We start from the raw sequence: 6000 nt of genomic DNA, 5'->3' as shown, positions 1-6000 counted from the left end.
CCTCCCTCCAGGCATGCACATGTCCAGTCCTGAGGAAATCGTGGAACCCTAAAGACTCTGATCTTCACTCCTGAGGCTGTTTGCAAGACAGAAACTGGCTCTCTCCATATTTTTCATTCCCCAATCCATGGTCTGGAGAGGTTTTTCCTGTGTCTAAATACACCTACACTCCCATAACCTCTCTTCTCTTCCTTTGGTCTTTCCACCTCCCCTCCATGCCTACACCACTCATTTTATCTCTCCCAATTTGCAAACACGCACCTCTGTCCCACCAAGCTGTCTCTTTCCACCTGTGGAGATCCTTCTGCTGCTGTGCAGATTGATTTCCTGGGTGTTCCAAGTGTTCTGACCTCAATACTGCTCAGTTTGAGGGATGAAGGAAATTCCAATCCCCCTACTCCTCTGCCATCTAAACTCCTCCTGTCTCCCTCTCTGTTTTTATCTTATTTTTCCTCCCCTCCCCTATGTTCATCTGTTTTGTTTCTTAAATTCCACATGAGTGCAATCATATTTGTCTTTCTCTGACTGACTTATCTTACTTAGCATAATATATTCTAGTTCCATCCATGTTGTTGCAAATGGCAAGATTTCATTCTTTTTGATTGCCAAATAATATTCCATTGCATTATATGCATATATATATACATACATAGATTTCATTCTTTGTTTTTGATTGCCAAATAATATTCCATTGCATATATATATATATATATATATATATATATATATATATACACACACACACATATACACACACACACACATTTATACACACACACACACACACACACCACATCTTCTTTATCTATTCATCAGTTTATGGAAATTTGGGCTCTTTCCATAATTTGGCTATTATTGAAAGCACCACTATAAACATTGTGGTATATGTGCCCTTTCAAATCAGCAGTTTTGTATCCTTTGGATAAATTTCTAGTACTGTAATTGCTGGAACATAGGGTTGTTCTATTTTTAACTTTTTGAGGCAACTCCATACTGTTTTCCAGAGTGGCTGCACCAGTTCGCATTTCCACCAGCAGTGCAAAAGTGTTCCCCTTTCTCCACATCCTCAACAACATCTGCTGTTTCCTGAGTTGTTAATTTTCACCACTCTGACTAGTGTGAGGTGGTATCTCATTGTGGTTTTGATTTTGTATTTCCCTGATGATGAGAGATATTGAGCATCCTTTTGTGTGTCTGTTAGCCATCTGGATGCCTTTTTTGGAAAAGTGTCTATTCATATCTTTTGCCCATTTCTTCATTAGATCATTTAATTTTGAGGTGTTGAGTTTGATAGATTTTTGGATTCTAACCCTTTACCCAATTTGTCATTTACAAATATCTTCTCCCTTTCTGTTGGTTGTCTTTTAGCTTTGTTTATTGTGTCCTTCTCTGTGCAGAAGCTTTTTATCTTGGTGAAGTCTCAATAGTTTATTTTTGCTTTTGTTTCCCTTGCCCCTGGAGACATTTCTAGGTCAAAGGGGTAGTTGCCTCTTTTCTCTGTTAGACACATTTTTTAGTAACTAAGTTAGTCAGCGGAGAATAAAGCACTCCTATTTTTTTATTGCTTTTGCTATAGGAATATTGCTAAATGAAAATGCAAAGCAGGCAATCAGAGGGAGTTTGACCATTTAAATAAGCCAGATGTTACAATTTTGGAGAGATGCAAATTTGGAGGAATTCTAATGGGTGCTGATTTTCCCACCTTATTTTTGCACCCCATCCATATCAAAGTCAAGAGAGTGATCCTCTTTTAGGAGAGCTCAGGATTAATCTTTAATTTTTATCTCTAAAATTATTGCATTTATTTGAGCTATTTAAAATAGTCATACAAGGGGCACCAGGGTGGCTCAGTCAGTTAAGCGACTGACACTTCATATCGGCTCAGGTTGTGATTTCACAGTCATGAGATAGAGCTCCACATTGGTCTCCACACTGATCAGGGAGTCTGCTTGGGATCCTCTCTGCCCTTCTCTCTCTGCCCTTCTCCTGCTCACACTGTCTCTCTCTCTCTCTCTCAAGATAAATAAACTTAAAAATAAAATAAAATAAAATAATAAAATAAAATAATAAAAAGTCAAAGTGTAGAAATAGAGAATAGAACTGTGCTTGCCAGGGAGAGGGGGGATAGGAAAATGGGGAGTTCCTAATAACTGTACAAATTTTCAGTAATGCAAGATAAGTCCTAGTGCCCTGCTCTACAATGTTATGTCTATAGTTAACAATATTGTCTTGTACGCTTAAATATTTGTTAAGAGGATAGATCTCATGTTAAGTGTTCTTGCCATAGTAACATAAATATAGTTCTTTAAAAAGAAAGTAAGTTAATGTCGTTTACATACCTTTTTTAAAGACTGATACTGTCTTAACTAAGTGCCTGTATAAAAGTTACTATAATCCCAATTAATGGGTTATTACAACAAACTTCTATACAAAGTTCAATTCACTATATTACATCATTCAATTTCAACCTTAAAAAAATTGTGTTGCTTAGGACTCAAATTGTATTTTTATAATCTCTCTTTCATTGTACATTAAATACATATAACTTAAATACTTATTTTTATAATAGATGCTAATGAATGAGAGGATAACTTTCTTATTTCCTTGAAATGGAAGAAATTTATACAATATTGCCATAGGTCTTCTAAAGTTTTTTTGAAGTGCATAGATTCTTCCTAGATGTACAGAAATTGTCTGGCACAGAGTACGAAGTGCTAGGTTCACGCAGCTGATGAAAAAGAGTTAAGGGAAATAAAGCTGCCTAGACCTGGTTGACTAGAGATAAGAAATTCAGCACGAATGTTACTGATGATTTCCCATCTATTCTTGCGTCTCCTATCCACATCGCATATCCCTAAGGTGCCTCTGGCACTTTCTAGCTTTTATCCTACATTTTAACTTTTCCCATGTGAAGCCTGCCCTTAGCTCACATTCCTGTAGATGCATGGCAGGTGTTTTCACACCAAATTTGCACTTAGGGGACCTATGTCATGGATTCTAAATAGGTTGATTATTGCTGTTCTAGGTCTTACATGATGACCTTGAGATGGCATTTAATGGTTAGGATGACTTATGGTAATGAATGCTACATACCAGATATTAAAAACCCTCAGTTCTTTCAGAAATACCTCCACCTTTTAACAACTGATATAACACCATTTGCTGGTTTGTCTTATCTAGAATTTTTACTTTGAGACCAAAAGACTATACAAGGACAGGTGTTTGAGGTTTATTCTAAGGCAATTATAATCTGATATTAGTTTCAGTGCTTATAACAAAACAAATGTGAAATAATTGACTATGTAGTTAAAGTATAGTAACTTACAAGTTGTAAATAGGCACTATATTTACTATTTCCGTATTTCTTAAGTTAATGAGTGAGATTTTCAATATGTATTATAAAATTGTTTTATTCAGTTTTCAGATAACTCTAATCATCTGAGGACTTGACAGACATATTTTTTAATAAATATTGGAAAATATATGTTTGCAAAACATAAATATCTTAGTGAATTGCTATTAATGACAAGTAATTTATTTAAAATAATACTGTGAGGGGCGCCTGGGTGGCTCAGTCGGTTGGGCGTCCGACTTCAGCTCAGGTCACGATCTCGCGGTCCGTGAGTTCGAGCCCCGTGTCAGGCTCTGTGCTGACCGCTCAGAGCCTGGAGCCTGTTTCAGATTCTCTGTATCCCTCTCTCTCTGACCCTCCCCCATTCATGCTCTGTCTCTCTGTCTCAAAAATAAATAAATGTTAAAAAAATTCTTTTAAAATAATACTGTGAATCCACAGTAAAAATTACAGTGCTTGGGCTGGTATTCAAATAAGTTTTAATAAACACATCTAATTTGTGGTTAAAATCAATACTGTATAAACACACAGGTCCTAAACTTTTATTTATTTGAAATATTAGCAAAAAATTGTAATGTAATATGAGTAAGCTAAAAAGGCATAAACTACAGACTAAGATAATTTTCGGTTTAATAGCTATAGAATAAAACTATCTTGGGGCACCTGGGTGGTTCAGGGGGTTAAGCATCCAACTTTTGCTCATCTCATGATCTCACAGGTCATGGGTTCAAGCCCCGCATTGAGATCTGTGCTGACAGCTCAGAGTCTACAGCCTGCTTCAGATTCTGTGTCTCCTCCTCTCTCTACCCCTCCCCTGCTCTCTCTCTTCTCTGTCTCAAAAATAAACATTAAAAAAAGTTTTAAAAAATTAAAAACATCAGCATTGTATATTGTTTCTTTAATTTTTAATTACAAGAGATGTGTAATGTTGGTGTCTCAACATGATGATGCTTTGTCCCACGTCTTTTGTATTAATTAAAATTGATTAACTGTTTTCAATTCATAACTTTTGAGTTTTGTGCCATAATGCTATATATTCTTTCAAATATCCCTGTTGCAGGAATTTGTTGAAATAAGAACTATTTGAAACAGAAATTTATAGAATAGTATTCACATATAGTTCATTCACCATTCAGATATATGAAATGTGAACATTTTCGCCCTTTCTGCTTGTATATTTGTTCTGAGAAATTTTTGTTAATATCCACTCTGTACCCATTCTACAATTTCATTCGCCTTCATACCTCACTATTTAAGATTTAGTGTGTGTCTTCCCAGTCATGCTTTACTATGTATGCTATACTTTACTCGACTTCATTCAAGTTGACAAGAGCTGGAGAAGTGGAGGAAGAATGTTCAGGATCTGAGTGAATTGCAACCATGCCGGTGCCCAATTGGAACCTTCAAAGCACAATGGCTGCTGCTTCAATTCTATCTTGAAAATCTTGAAACCTTTCTTCTTTTTTCAATCATGAAGTGGAACTACATAAAGAGGGGGATTTTAGGAATTGTAGTACTTTTTAAAATTTTTTTTTAACGTTCATTTATTTTTGAGAGACAGAGACAGACAGAGCATGAGTGGGGTAGGGGCAGAGAGAGAGGGATTGGGGGGAGGGGAGAGAGAGAGAGGGAGAGAGGGAGAGAGAATCTGAAGCAGGCTCCAGGCTCTGAGTTGTAAGCACAATGCTGGATGCGGGGCTTGAAACCACAAACTGTGAGATCATGGCCTGGGCTGAAGTTGGACTTAACCAACTGAGCCACCCAGGCGCACCAGGAATTATTGTTCTAATTTCGTTAAATTGATAAGCTCAAAATGAAATGATCAAGACAAATCACCTTACTCTTCTCTTCTCTCTTCCTGTTTTCTCTATGTCTCCATAAATTTGTTAAAAAATGTGTCTGTTTCTATGAAACCCTCTATTGATATTACAATGAAAACCACCTTAAAATTTGAAGTACATCTCCATTTTTTTGTGCCCTTCATTGAAATTTTAGAAAATTCTTCCTTAAGCTCTATGATTGCTTTTATTAAATTATCCTTAGCACTATATATTTTGCTATTATTGTAAATAAGATCTTTATTTTAAAAGTATATTTTTTTAATTTTTTTTCAACATTTATTTATTTTTTTTGGGGGACAGAGAGAGACACAGCATGAACGGGGGAGGGGCAGAGAGAGAGGGAGACACAGAATCGGAAACAGGCTCCAGGCTCTGAGCCATCAGCCCAGAGCCCGACGCGGGGCTCGAACTCACGGACCGCGAGATTGTGACCTGGCTGAAGTCGGACGCTTAACCGACTGCGCCACCCAGGCGCCCCTAAAAGTATATTTTAAGAAATAATCGAACCTACCGCACAATATTTTTGATTTTCGCTTAAGGTATATTTAGCCACATTGCTGAATATTCTGCTAAGATCTATTCATTTGCTGATAGACACAGTGGGTTTTCTATGTGGATGTTGCGTTACTTTTGAGTAAAAAATATTTTGTTTCTGTGTTTCCTATAATTATCTTCTTTATGCCCTTATTTAGAACAATATTTAATGTTGTAGTGTATACTGGCAGTCTCCTTATGTTACTTTTGGTTGTAAAGTCATGATACTTGTGTCTTCTCCTTAAATATGTCCCCTTGATGTAGAATTTGATA

Source organism: Felis catus, chromosome B2 (genome assembly GCF_018350175.1).
Source record: "Felis catus isolate Fca126 chromosome B2, F.catus_Fca126_mat1.0, whole genome shotgun sequence".
Classification (NCBI taxonomy): domain Eukaryota; kingdom Metazoa; phylum Chordata; class Mammalia; order Carnivora; family Felidae; genus Felis; species Felis catus.
Note: the sequence above shows the minus strand (reverse complement) of the source record.